The 14,895-nt window shown below is 42.7% G+C and overlaps 1 protein-coding gene across 11 annotated transcripts in view; it reads right to left on the bottom strand.

Annotated features, from left to right (window-relative positions):
• RAD52 (RAD52 homolog, DNA repair protein) overlaps positions 1-14,895 on the bottom strand; it is a 76,934-nt gene that overhangs the window by 30,331 nt on the left and 31,708 nt on the right. For 3 of the 11 annotated variants that reach the window (XM_082349123.1, XM_082349117.1, XM_082349122.1), the window contains exon 1: positions 1,862-2,012. The exons of 3 other annotated variants lie outside the window; for them this stretch is intronic. The gene's annotated coding sequence lies outside the window, so the exon portion shown is untranslated. Of the gene's footprint in view, positions 1-1,861; positions 2,014-2,404; positions 2,748-14,895 lie in introns of those variants that run through there. 5 more of the 11 variants (XM_082349119.1, XM_082349127.1, XM_082349121.1 and 2 more) reach the window with 5 other exon arrangements.

Genomic DNA, 14,895 nt, shown 5'->3' with positions numbered 1-14,895 from the left:
CGAGCCACTACCCCTAGCAGAAATACAGGCCTAGGTTCCTGCGAGCCTCCAGTCACTACATTTTCATCGACCAGTCAATACAAAAGCTTGCTTTGCCTGTTTCTATTAAAGGCACCCTATTTAGTATGTATTGTTGATGCGTAACTACTGAACTCACAGCCAACAGCACGTAACTCAGGCCCGAACAAAGCTCATCTAAGAGAAGCTTGCCGTGTCTCTGTAAGGCACATCACAGCCACCCTGCTCTTAGGAACACCAGACAGCACTTCAGCACTAAGCTTGGAGAACATTCTAAACCGTGAAATCACAGCAACATGGATGGACTTGGAGGGCATTGTGCTAAGTGAAGTAAGTCAGAGAGACAAAGACAAATACTGTATGATATCACTTATATGTGGAATCTATAAAACACAACAAACTAGTGAACAAAACAAAAAAAGAAGCAGACTTACAAATATAGAGTACAAACCAGTGGTTACCAGTGGGGAGAGGGAAGAAGGGAGGGGCAAGAGCGGGGCAGTGGTACTTCTGAAAGTTGTAAAGAACTCTAGAATTTAAAGAATCTCTCATTCAATTTTTTAAAATGCGTTAAAGAAAGTGGAATCACTAACGAAAAGCATAAAACTGTGGCACTAAACATGCCACAACAAGGACGCAGGTTTACAGTGTGAGCGGAGACAAGAAGGCAGGGGGACGCCTTGCTGGACCTGAGCTGGGGACGGGCGCGTCGGCCCTGCTATCTACTTGGCGGCTCCCGAGGAGTTTTAGCCGGGCCGTGCATCCGCAAATAACGGAGATGAGCTGGGCGTGCTCGGAGGTCAGACGTCTCCCACAGCTCTCAGCCACCTTCTTCATGCGCTCATCTCCGAGTCCACCCGGTTCCTATCACGCGCCAACAGGTCTTGGCGGCATCGCTGATGACACCCGCACACCGACGCTTCTCTGCCTGTGACCACCGCAGCCGACAGCCGAGCAAGTGCTGAGCCGAGGACAGAAACCCTGGCAAACTCTCCTGCAAGACAGCTGACCCGACGCCACTGCAACACTACCTGATCCGATCCCAGAGTTCAATGTTGGGAGAAGAGTTTTAAGTTGACTGTGCCTCCGACTGTGAGTTCCGTGGAGGAAAAGACCTCAAAAGGTCTCAGAAGCCAAAAGGTGAAAAAACCCAAATGCCCATCGACTGACGGAGAAACACAACATGGTCTCTCCCTCCGCTGAACTATTATCATTCGGCCGTAAAAAGGGGCGAGTGCCGACCACTGCTACAGCGCGGACGAACCCCGAGGAGCTGTGCCGCGCGCAAGGAGCCGCCCACGAAAGGACAAACGCCGTCTGACTGCACTGAGGTGAACTATCCTGGCCCCGCAAACTCAGAGACAGAAAGCGGCCCGGTGGGGCTGGGCAGCGGGACAGGAGAAGCGTCAGCTACGAGCTCGGGATTTCCTTCCCGGGCGATGAAACGCTCTCCAATTGGACAGCGGTGATGGCGGCCCAATCACCTGACTATACCAAAAACCACTCAACTGGTCTCTTTAGAAGGATGAATTTAGTCGTATGTGAATTCTCTCTCAATTTTTAAAGAAAGGTCTAGAAAGGCTGAAGACGCGCTGACCTGTCAAATTCCTCCTAAACGGTTAACTCCTTCCCCGCCGCAGCCTCTCCCGCCCGGCGGCCCAGCCGCGGACACCCTCCGTCCCCGCCCGCGGGCGCCAATTACCCCGCGGCCCAGTCCCCGCCCCGCCCGTCCCAGCACCCTCGGGCCGCAGCGCCCTCGCGGTTCAGCACACGCCACTGGGCTTGGGACCACTGAGCCGGGACTCTCAAGACGAGCTCCCCACCCGGCGGAGACCCCACTCACGCGCCTCCGCCACGCCGCGCGCACGGAGCTCCGTCCTACCTGAACGCAGGCAAGGGCGCGCGGGCACGGCCGCGCAGAGGACGCTGGGAAGAAGGTCCGGGCGCGAGAGCGCGCCTGGCTGGGGTGGGCTGAACGCAGAGAAGGGCGCTCCGGCACGACCGCGCAGAGGACGCTGGGAAGAAGTCCGGGCGCGAGAGCGCGCCTGGCTGGGGTGGGCTGAACGCAGAGAAGGGCGCTCCGGCACGACCGCGCAGAGGACGCTGGGGAAAAGGTCCGGGCGGGAGAGCGCGCCTGGCTGGGGTGGGCTGAACACGGAGAAGGGCGCTCCGGCACGACCGCGCAGAGGACGCTGGGGAAAAGGTCCAGGCCGCTCTACCCCGGGCCATAACTGCTTGAACGCGCGGAAGGGCCCTCGGAAGAAGGTCCGACCGAAAACGTGTGGGCCACTGCCGGGCACAGGAAGAGGAGTCGCAAGTCAAGTCGGAGAGGGAGCAGAGCCGTCTGTCGAGAGCCGCAAAAGCAAGCTAACAGCGCGAACCTGACCTCGGTGCCGCCGCTCCCTCCGCTTGGCTCCCGCGGGCCCTGCGCCGCCGGGAATCTCTGCTGCCCCTGGCGGCCGGCGAACTCGCCCGGCTTCGTGGCGCCGCCCTCAGCGCTCCCAGCCCGGCAGCCCGAGCCCGACGAGGGGCGGCAGGACCGCTCGGCGCAGCTCAGTGCCCCTAGGCTGCTGCGGGAGAGGACCGTTCCCCCTGCATCCTGCTAAGGCCGGTCGTCAGAGCGCGGCCTGGATCGCAGGCCGAGGAGCCCGCCGGCCCAGGCCGCGCCCGCTCCCGCCCAGCACACGCCCACCGCCCCGCACACGCCCGCCCGTCACCGCCCCACACGCCCACCTCCCCGCACACCCCCCCACCCCCGCCCCCGGGTCTGCAGGACTCCCAGGCGCTCGCGTCGAGGGAGACGCTGCGTGGCGACCTGCGCTCGGGACGTCACCGAGCAAAGCAAGATTAAAAAGTTGTCATCGCGACTCGGAGCTGATTGCGGAAAACTCCGACAAAATCAGTCCCTGCGTTTTCCAGCTGTTGCCCCGGCGCCCTTCTAGCCGCGCGGACCCCGATGTGAGCAGCAAAGCCCCGGGCAAGTCACTTCCTGCTGGGCTGACTGCTCACTCCTCCCGGGAACACCCCCCGCCCCCCGCCATCCCCAGTGCATTTGGTAAAGAAAGGAATGTTGGCTTCCAAATGGTGCTGGGACACTTAGTTACTGTTTGGGGTTAGATTCCTTATCAAAATATGCACTAAAATAAATTACAGCTGAATTCAAGGGTGAAATGTTAAATACACGCAGATACACATAAAACAAAGTAAAAAAAATATGCAAATGAATATCCGACCTCAGAACGGAGAAAAAAGCTTTCTAACTATAAAAGCTGATAAAGTAATCATGAAGTAAAAGATGGATAAATGTAGCTACCTACATTCAACTTCTTTAGCTTCTGGAAGTAGAAAATAAACAAGAAAAAAGGGGGAAATATTATTGACATGTATGGTGAAGAGAATTCATATATAAAAAGTTCTAACAACTCAGGAAATATAGACAAATGAAGTGAGTGGATATTTCACAAAAGGAGAAAGATAAATAGGAAAAAAGGTTTAACTTTAATAAAACCAAAAAGCATACATATTAAAATAAGTATATAAATATAGATGCAAAAATCCTCAACAAAATACTGGCAAACAGAATCCAACAACACATTAAAAGGATCATACACCATGATCAAGTGGGATTTATCCCAGAGATGCAAGGATTCTTCAATATACGCAAATCAATCAATGTGATACACCATATTAACAAATTGAAGAATAAAAACCATATGATCATCTCAATAGATGCAGAAAAAGCTTTTGACAAAATTCAACACTCATTTATGATAAAAACTCTCCAGAAAGTGGGCATAGAGGGAACCTACTTCAACATAATAAAGGCCATATATGACAAACCCACAGCAAACATCATTCTCAATGGTGAAAAACTGAAAGCATTTCCTCTAATATCAGGAACGAGACAAGGATGTCCACTCTCACCACTATTATTCAACATAGTTTTGGAAGTCCTAGCCACGACAATCAGAGAAGAAAAAGAAATAAAAGGAATACAAATTGGAAAAGAGGAAGTAAAACTGTCACTGTTTGCAGATGACATGATAATATACATAGAGAATCCTAAAGATGCCACCAGAAAACTACTAGAGCTAATCAATGAATCTGGTAAAGTTGCAGGATACAAAATTAATGCACAGAAATCTCTTGCATTCCTATACACTAATGATGAAAAATCTGAAAGAGAAATTATGGAAACACTCCCATTTACCATTGCAGCAAAAAGAATAAAATACCTAGGAATAAACCTACCTAGGGAGACAAAAGACCTGTATGCAGAAAACTATAAGACACTGATGAAAGAAATTAAAGATGATGCCAACAGATGGAGAGATATACCATGTTCTTGGATTGGAAGAATCAATATTGTGAAAATGACTATACGACCCAAAGCAATCTACAGATTCAATGCAATTCCTATCAAATTACCAATGGCATTTTTTACAGAACTAGAACAAAGAATCTTAAAATTTGTATGGAGACACAAAAGACCCCGAATAGCCAAAGCAGTCTTGAGGGAAAAAAATGGACCTGGAGGAATCAGACTCCCTGACTTCAGACTATACTACAAAGCTACAGTAATCAAGACAATATGGTACTGGCACAAAAACAGAAATATTGATCAGTGGAACAGGATAGAAAGCCCAGAGATAAACCCACGCACCTATGGTCAACTAATCTATGACAAAGGAGGCAAGGATATACAATGGAGAAAAGACAGTCTCTTCAATAAGTGGTGCCAGGAAAACTGGACAGCTACATGTAAAAGAATGAAATTAGAACACTCCCTAACACCATACACAAAAATAAACTCAAAATGGATTAGAGACCTAAATGTAAGACCGGACAGTATAAAACTCTTCAAGGAAAACATAGTAAGAACACTCTTTGACATAAATCACAGCAAGATCTTTTTTGATCCACCTCGTAGAGTAATGGAAATAAAAACAAAAGTAAACAAATAGGACCTAATGAAACTTCAAAGCTTTTGCACAGCAAAGGAAACCATAAACAAGAAGAAAAGACAACCCTCACAATGGGAGAAAATATTTGCAAACGAATCAATGGACAAAGGATTAAACTCCAAAATATATAAACAGCTCATGCAGCTCAATATTAAAAAAACAAACACCCCAATCCAAAAATGGGCAGAAGACCTAAATAGACATTTCTCCAAAGAAGACATACAGATGGCCAAGAAGCACATGAAAAGCTGCTCAACATCACTAATTATTAGAGAAATGCAAATCAAAACTACAATGAGGTATCACCTCACACCAGTTAGAATGGGCATCATCAGAAAATCTACAAACAACAAATGCTGGAGAGGGTGTGGAGAAAAGGGAACCCTCTTGCACTGTTAGTGGGAATGTAAATTGATACAGCCACTATGGAGAACAGTATGGAGGTTCCTTAAAAAACTAAAAATAGAACTACCATATGACCCAGCAATCCCACTACTGAGCATATACCCTGAGAAAACCATAATTCAAAAAGACACATGCACCCCAATGTTCATTGCAGCACTATTTACAGTAGCCAGGTCATGGAAGCAACCTAAATGCCCATCGACAGACGAATGGATAAAGAAGATGTGGTACATATATACAATGGAATATTACTCAGCCATAAAAAGGAAAAAAATTTGGTCATTTGTAGAGATGTGGATGCATCTAGAGACTGTCATACAGAGTGAAGTAAGTCAGAAAGAGAAAAACAAATATCGTATATTAACGCATATATGTGGAACCTAGAAAATGGTACAGATGAACCAGTTTGCAGAGCAGAAATTGAGACACAGAAGTAGAGAAAAAAACGTATGGACACCAAAGGGGGGAAAGCGGCTGGGAGGGGGGTGGCGGTGGTGGTGTGATGAATTGGGCGATTGGGATTAACATGTCTACACTGATGTGTATAAAATGGATGACTAATAAGAACCTGCTGTATAAAAAAAATGAATAAAATTAAATCAAGAAAATTAAAAACAATAAAGAAGGTAAAATTCAAGGTTTCTTGCACTGCTTAAGTGGCACTGCTCTCAGAAAAAGTTATGAGAAAATTTCATATTAGAGTTACACGATCTTGTCATTTAGAAATAGATAATTTAAATTAAAAAAAATAAATAAAAATTAAAAAAAATAAAATAGGGCTTCCCTGGTGGTGCAGTGGTTGGGAGTCTGCCTGCTAATGCAGGGGACACAGGTTCGAGCCCTGGTCTGGGAGGATCCCGCATGCCGCGGAGCAGCTGGGCCCGTGAGCCACAAATACTGAGCCTGCGCGTCTGGAGCCTGTGCTCTGCAACAAGAGAGGCCGCGATAGTGAGAGGTCCGTGCACCGTGATGAAGAGTGGCCCCCGCTTGCCGCAACTAGAGAAAGCCCTCGCACAGAAACGAAGACACAACACAGCCATAAATAAATAAATAAAAATAAATAAATAAATTTAAAAAATAAAAATAAAATAAATAAAATAAAATAAAATAAGTATATAATTTCAACCATTTCCGTTTTAAATTAGGAAATTGAAATATTTATATAATTATTACATATGTTCTTACTGAAAAATACAAACAATAAAAATTAATCTAGCATTTTACATAACCACTCATATGTCAAAACCAGAACTATTCTCAGAGTTGACCACTGTTATCTGTTGATGTATATAGTCTTACTGACCTTGTATTTATGATCATACATTGAAATAATTTTGTCTGATAATATTCAGTGTGGATGATACTTTCATACTGCTGGTAGGAATACAAATTGATACAACCTTTCAGGAAAGCAATCTGGGAATATATATCAAAAACATATACCCTCTGATACAGGAATTCAACCTGTAGGACCTTAGCAACTAAGAAAAATATCGGGGATGTACACAAAAATTTCTTTATAAGAATATTCTGCACAACATTATTTATACCCTGAAAAATTACTGGAAACTAATTAAAATGTTACATTATGGAATCTGTTAAATAGTACAGCCATTAAAAATCATGTTTAAAAAAATGCCTATTGAGGGGACTTCCCTGGTAGTCCAGTGGTTAAGACTCCACACTCCCAATGCAGGGGGCCCAGGTTCGATCCCTGGTTGGCCTGCATGCCGCATGGCCTAAAAATAAAACAAACAAAAAAACCCTACTGACGTGGAAAAAAGAATTTTCAAGATCATTTTCTGTGGAAAAAGCAGGGCCCAAAACTATACACTTAAAACAGCTTACCCACACTCATTAGGATGGCTACTGTTTAAGAACAGAAAATACCAAATGTTGACAAAGATGTATAAAAATTGGAATAGTGTGCACTACAGATAGGAATGTAAAATGGTGCAAATACAATTGTGGGCCTTCAAAAAAATTAAAAATAGAATTACCATATGATTCAACAATTCCACTTCTAGTTATATACCTAAAAGAATTGAAAGCAGAGTCTTTACAGACACCCATGTCCATAGCACACCCACAGATATTTGCACATCCATGTCCATAGCAGCATTATCTGCAATAGCCAAAAGGGGGAAGCAACCCCAGTGTCCATTGACAGATGATGGATAAACAAAATGTGGTGTGTACACACAATGGACTATGATTCAGCCTTAAAAAGGAAGTAAATTCTGATACATGGGACAATATGGATGAAGCTTGAGGTCATTATGAAGCCTGTCAAAAAAGATAAACACAGTATGATTCTACTTATAGGAGATATGTAAAGTAGTCAAATTCATAAAGACAGAAAGTAGAAGAGTGGTTGCCAGGGGCTGGAGGGAGGGGGAAATGGACAGTTGTTTTTTAATGAATATTGAATTTCAATTTTGCAAAAGGAAAAGAGCTGGAGGTTGGCTGTACAACAATGTGAATGTCCTTAACACTACTGAGATGTACACTTAAATGTACACTTGAAAATTATTATGATGGTAAATATTATGTGTATCTTACTGCAATTTCAAATTTTTTCATTAAAATAAAATAATTTTTAAAAGCTTGCCTACAATGAGGCAAATCAGAGAACTTCCATACGCTCAGAAATCTTCCAATGAGCTGATTAATACCTCATTCTTAAATATGAAGACAGTAAAGGATCACAGGGAATATCTTTGAGATAAAAGCTATTAAAACAAATGAAAAAGGAACCCAAGAGAGAAGGCAAACAGAAAAACATTTTTCCAAAGAAAACATAAATAACATTCTAGGCTAAGAAGATATATGTATTCGGTTCACAAAACAGTATACTCTAAGAAAAGAACATGTATTAGATAAAGAAAGCACTTAGAAATTTAAAATATGATACCTAACATAAAAATTTCACTAATAAGTTTGGAAGATAAGGTTAAAAAAAATCTCTCAGAAAGTTGGTCAAAGAGATGGATAATAAAAGAGAAACAATATGAAAATTAAAGCATCAATCAAGTCCAACATCTGACAAATAGGTATTCCAGAAAGAGAGAATAAGAAAACACCTGGAAGAAATTAACACAGAGAAAACACAAAAAAACTCTTCAGACCTGAAAGACATAGGTCTTCATACTGAAAGGTCTCACCCCAGGGCTCAGAATGATGAATTAAAAAGGAGCTACACTGAGAAATTTTATACCATAAGAGGTAGAGGAAATATTTTAAATGAAAATATGTGGAATGAAAACCAAAAAAGTATGTTACATACAAAGTATCAGGTTACATCAAAAGTATCAGGAATCAGACTGCATTTGGACTTCCTCCGTGCAGCAACAGAAGCTAAAAGACACTAAAGATTCCAAGGGAAAATAACTTCTAACCTAGAATTCAATACTCAAATTATCAATAAAGTGAATGAATAAGTAAAGATATTTTCAGACACACATATGCTCAAAGAAAATTAACTTGTTGCCTACCTTTTCTCAGAAAGCTAGAGAAGAATGTCTCTTCTCTTCAAAACATAAAAGGAAACTAAGAAAGAGGAAGGCACAGGATTCAGGAAACAGGATCCAACACAGAAAAAAGGCCATGAAATTCCTTAGATGATAAGAAGTGAAAATCTCAGGAAGGCAGCTATGCAGCAGCCAGGGGACCACGAGTCTGAAGTGGAGGAGAGGACGAAGAGCTCCAGATAGAATGTCTACAGGGGGAAAAACGGTGCTGAGAGATTATCTGACTTTTTGGATATGTGGAAAATTGTACTGAGAAGAATTGATGAGTCCTTCCCCATTAAAAAAAAAAAAATAGCAGAATGACAAGGGTCAACTGGCAAATGTTGAGGAGGTGCTGGAGTTGGAAAATTATCATTTGGCAACTGTCGTGGTAAAGATTGAATCAGGCAAGCATCATCAATGGTTGTTAAATCTGAGGGGAAATTTGGATGAGGAGAATACTGGCATGATCCTAAATTGTCTCCCCATAGACATAAACTGCAAAGGAGTAAGGGGAAAAAAAAAAAAACAACAGTAATAATACGATGGAGAAATTGGGCAAACCTTGACTAGGTGATCAAATTAACATCACCAGTGAGGAAAACTGGACACTGTCTCCAGATGCGATACCCCGAGGAGGACAGAGCATCCTCTCGCCACGTTCCAGCAGAGAATGCATAACCTCAGTCTAATCACAAAAAACATCAGACAAATGCAGAATGAGGAACGTTCAGTTACACGGGAAAAAGTGTGTGTTAGGCACAGGGGTGGTAGACACTGCCTTCTTCAAAATGTCCGTGTCAGAAAAGATAAAGGCTATGAAAATGTCCCAGGATCAGGGAGGGTAAAGAGATTTGACAACCAAATGCAGTACCCGGCCCTAGACTGGATCCTGTGCTGGAGGGGAAAAATGCCATAAAGGACATTTTTGGCTCAGTTGATCACATGGGAATATGGATGATAGATTAAATTCTTAAATCAATGTAATCTTATGAATTTATAAAGCTGACAACTATGGTTATGTTAGAGGAGAAAAACCCTTATCCTTAGTAAATACACACTGAAGTATTTAGGGTTAAAGAGCCACAATGGATGAAGCTCACCCTTTAATTATAGATGGATGGATAGATAGATAGATAGATAGATAGATAGATAGATAGATAGATAGAACACAGATAAAGCAAATGGAGTAAAGTGTTAACTGTAAGGCATATCTGGGTAAAGGGTATACAGATATTCCTTGTCCTATTTTTTTTAAAATAAATTTATTTATTTATTTATGGCTGCGTTGGGTCTTCGTTGCTGCATGCGGGCTTTCTCTAGTTGCGGCTAGTGGGGGCTACGCTTCGTTGGGGTGCATGGGCTCTAGGCACACGGGCTCAGTAGTTGTGGCTCGCGGGCTCTAGAGCGCAGGCTCAGTAGTTGTGGCGCACAGGCTTAGTTGCTCCGCGGCATGTGGGATCTTCCCGGACCAGGGCTCGAACCCATGTCCCCTGCATTGGCAGGGGGATTCTTAACCACTGCACCACCAGGGAAGTCCCTACTAATCTTTTTAAGGTGAAAAGGAAACATCAAATTTTTCTGGGCAATGGGAATATAGGTGACTTTATTTTTTCTATAAATTTACACATTTTTGTATCCCTCCATAATAAGCTGGTATTATTATTTTTTTATTTCTTTATATAGCAGGTTCTTATTAGTTAAGCAGGTATTATTTTTTATAACCACAAAAAATATATGGTTTATATGGCAGCAGAGGCATTCTTTGTTTCTCCTGGTACACGCTTTCAGTTCCACCTACACCCTGGAGCAGATCGACAGCCTGAAGCTTCTGCAAGTTTCCTCACAATGACTGAATTAGCAATATTAAAACACCTGGTGTTTATCAAATGACTTCCTTCTAAGATGCTCCAGGATTTTATAATTATACTTTATCCTGGGCCTCATTCTCTGTGGTAGAGACAGGTCAGGTTGAGTCATACCTCAAAACAAGGGCATTATTTCATAAACTTAGAGCACACTGCAGTGAGGTGTGCAAATTCTAGGCTTTTCCAGTACTGCTGATTGTTTTTGTGAATCTGCCTTCAAGCACACACTTAAATCAGCCATACTGGAAAATTGATCCATCTTTCTTACCTGGGTTGTCAACCTGGTGTAATGAGTGAATACCTTCATGCTTTTGGAGCCAGAAAGGAGGGATCTGGAGAAGAGTGGGTAGCAATCTAAAATGCTTTCAGAGCTTACTGATCCTTCATTTCGGTAGTCCATTGGTATCCTGGAGCGAGAGAGGTGGCAGGATGTCTCCCTAGACCCTCAACACGTTACCCGAATCCTAGAGCCTTCCCCCCATTGCTTGACCCTACTGAAGTTAAGGCAGAAGTGAACATAGTGCTTGGAATAAGACAGGTGACATTTTAATAGTTGATTGGCTAACTATTGTTTGTTGAAAAGCAGGAGCTGACACACTGGGAGACATTTAATATACAGATGTGGGTCTCAGCCCAATCAATACACACAATTTCCCTTGGTTTCCTGTACATTCTACTGTCTTTTTCTTAACAAGGGAGTAAGAGGCTTTGAGAATACAAGTAGCAGTTGTCAAATGGAAATCTCCATATTGCATTCTTTCAATAATTATCATTCCACGAAGCCCACCCACCCAAACAAGTGTTGTGAGGTGGAGCCAGCTGGGACCAGAACTACCTTGCTTCAGTGCAAAACACCTTTCCCCAACTAATCTACTCCCTGGGAAAAGTTAGTCTTGCTGGAGTTGAGGCAGTGGCAGGCAAGGAAGTTTGGAGAAGCATTGGCCCTCCTCCTGTTGCTGCAGACTCAGTCAGCGTTCAAAATGAAAGTGAGTCTTTTATAAGTGATTTATCTTCAGAATGGTGGAACTCCTGCCAGGCTGTGACGTGGCAGATGGGAATGTGGGTCAGCACAGAAACTGTTGAGAGTAAGAGAGAGAGAGAAGGCTGGTGCTGCCACCATAACCTTGATTTTTTATTTCCAGAGTCTTTTCATTTGCATTCAGTCTCACTGAGAAGAGTTTAAAGAGTCTGGTTCTACAAGAACTTCCTGTATTGTCGGAGGCTTTCCTCAACTTCAGTGGCATCGATTCCAAATTCCCAAGGCTATATTTTCACCTTGGGGAAACCCCTAATTGTCCTTTTGCAATCTCCATAACCTTACTGCTTATGGCACCCCATTAGAAGATAGATTAGAGGCTGCAACTGTTGAAATCAACTGTGTCTAAGTATATAAAAATATAATAACAATAGTACTCACACAGTGCTAACTTTGCACCAGGCCCTGTTCTAAGCAGTTTCCAGATAGGTATTGACTCATTTAATCCTTACACTTTATAATAACCTCATGAGGTAACCAATGAGATACCAGATTCACTGAATCTAAGATGTTGTCGAGTTCAAGACTTACCATTATGTAATTTACCATTAAGAAAAGAAAAAAATTCTAATCAACAGTAAATACTGTTCACTAATCTGAAATTTACACCCACTGCTGTTCCCTTGTCTTTCTGCATACACAAAAACGTTTTATTTTCAATACCAATCTATGCCACAATCTTTCGAAAGACATTTTAAGAGAAAGTCAAACTCAGTACACATGGTGTACTAAGATTGCACATAGCTCATTTCAAGTATGAACAACATGAACTGACAACTATATCAAAACTGCCATCTGGCTGACAATGATTGTAATAAGCATCCTGATTTCAGAAATGTTAAGATAAAATAATTGTATCTTAGAGTCAAAGAAATCATCCCCACTTTGCAAACACAGAAACTGGCCCAGAGAGATTTAGTTGTTTGCCAAAAACCACCTAGGCACTCAGTGGCTTAGCCAGACTTTGAACTCAGGTGGTCTGGCTTCAGAGTTATTGCTTTCGCCACTAAGAGAGTTTCAGAACTGAATAAGATTTTACTCTATGCTTCTTCAATAATCATCCCATTTCTGCTAGTGGAAACCTCACCTCACAAGTCAGTAAATCTATCGTTGGACAACCGTAACTGGAAGAAAGTGCTTCTATATCAGTTTTACACTTCTTGATCCATGCTTTGGGACTACACAGAACAAGCTGAATGCCTCTTTCTCATGACAGTGGTTTAGTTTTATTTTCCCAAATAAAAAAAGAACTGATTCAAATATTTATTGATCACTTACTAGGTACAAAATACTGGGCAGGGAACTACGCATTTGATTGCTCTTCATTTTATTGCGCTTTGTGGATACTGCGGTTTGGTTTTGTTTTCTTTTTACAAATTGAAGGTTTGTGGCAACCCTACATCGAGCGAGTCTATCGACACCATTTTTCCAACAGCATTTGCTGTTACATTTTGTGGCCCTGTGTCACATTTTGGTAATTCTCACAATATTTCAAAAATTTTCATTATTATTATATTTGTTATGGTGATCTGTGATCTGTGACTTTTTAAAAAAATTTTTTATTTATTATTTATTTATTATTTTTATTTTTGGCTGTGTTGGGTCTTCGTTTCTGTGTGAGGGCTTTCTCCAGTTGCGGCGAGTGGGGGCCACTCTTCATCGCGGTGCGCGGGCCTCTCACTATCGCGGCCTCTCTTGTTGCAGAGCACAGGCTCCAGACGCTCAGGCTCAGTAGTTGTGGCTCACGGGCCTAGTTGCTCCGCGGCATGTGGGATCTTCCCAGACCAGGGCTCGAATATGTGTCCCCTGCATTGGCAGGCAGATTCTCAACCACTGCGCCACCAGGGAAGCCCTGATCTGTGACTTTTGATGTTACTGTTATAATTGTTTGCAGACACCATGGATTGCGCCCATGTAAGATACTGAACTTAACTGATAAATGTCATGTGTGTTCTGACCGCTCTACTGACCCATTGTTCCCCACTTCTCTCCCTCTCTTCGAGCCTCCCTATTCCCTGAGACACAATTAATAACCCTATATTGGCCTCTAAGTGTTCAAATGAACGGAAGAGTTGCACTCTTATTTTAAATCAAAAGCTAGAAATGAATTAAGCTTAGTGAGGAAGGCATGTCAAAAGCCGAGACAGGCCAAAAGCTAAACTACCAAAGAGTTAGCCAAGTTGTGAATGCAAAGGAAAAGTTCTTGAAGGAAATTATAAGTGTTGCCCCAGTGAACACAGGATTAATAAGAAAGTAAAACGGCGTTATTGCTGATATGGAGAAAGTCTGAGTGGTCTGGATAGAGGATCAAACCAGCTACAACATTCCTGTAATCAAAGCCTAATCCAGAGAAAGGCCCTAACACTCTTTACTTCTATGAAGGCTGAGAGAGGTGAGGGAGCTGCAGAAGAAAAGTCTGAAGCTGGCAGAGGGTGACTCATGAGGTTTCAGGAAAGAAGCCGCCTGCATAACATTAAAGTGCAGAGTGAAGCAGCGAGTGCCGAGGTAGAAGCTGCAGCAAGTTACCCAGAAGGTGTAGCTAAAGTGGCTACACCAAACAACAGATTTTCAATGCAGACGAAACAGCCTTATATTGGAAGAAGATGCCATCTAGGACGTTCATAACCAGAGAAGAGAAGTCAGTGCCTGGCTTCAAAACTTCGAAAGACAGGCTGACTCTCATGTTGGGGTTAATGCAGTTGGTGGCTTTAAATGGAAGCTAATGCTCATTTACCATCCAAAACTCCGAGGGCCCTTAACAATTACGTTAAATCTACTCTCCTGTGCTCTATAAACGGAACAACAAAGCCTGGATGACAGCACATCTGTTGATAACATGGTTTACTGAATATTTTAAGCCCACTGTTGAGACCTACTGCTCAGAAAAAAAAAAGATTCCTTTTAAAGTATTACTGCTCATTGACAATGCACCTGGTCACCCAAGAGCTCTGATGGAGATGGACAGTGGGATGAATGTTGTTCTCATGCCTGCTGACACAACATCCATTCTGCAGCTCATGGATCAATGAGTAATTTAAACTTTCAAGTCTTATTATTTAAGAAATACATTTCATAAGGCTATAGCTGCCGTAGAT

Source organism: Balaenoptera borealis (assembly GCF_965194805.1).
Source record: "Balaenoptera borealis genome assembly, chromosome: 13".
In the NCBI taxonomy this organism is placed as follows: Eukaryota; Metazoa; Chordata; class Mammalia; order Artiodactyla; family Balaenopteridae; genus Balaenoptera; species Balaenoptera borealis.
Note: the sequence above shows the minus strand (reverse complement) of the source record. Positions and strands in the feature narration are given on the sequence as shown.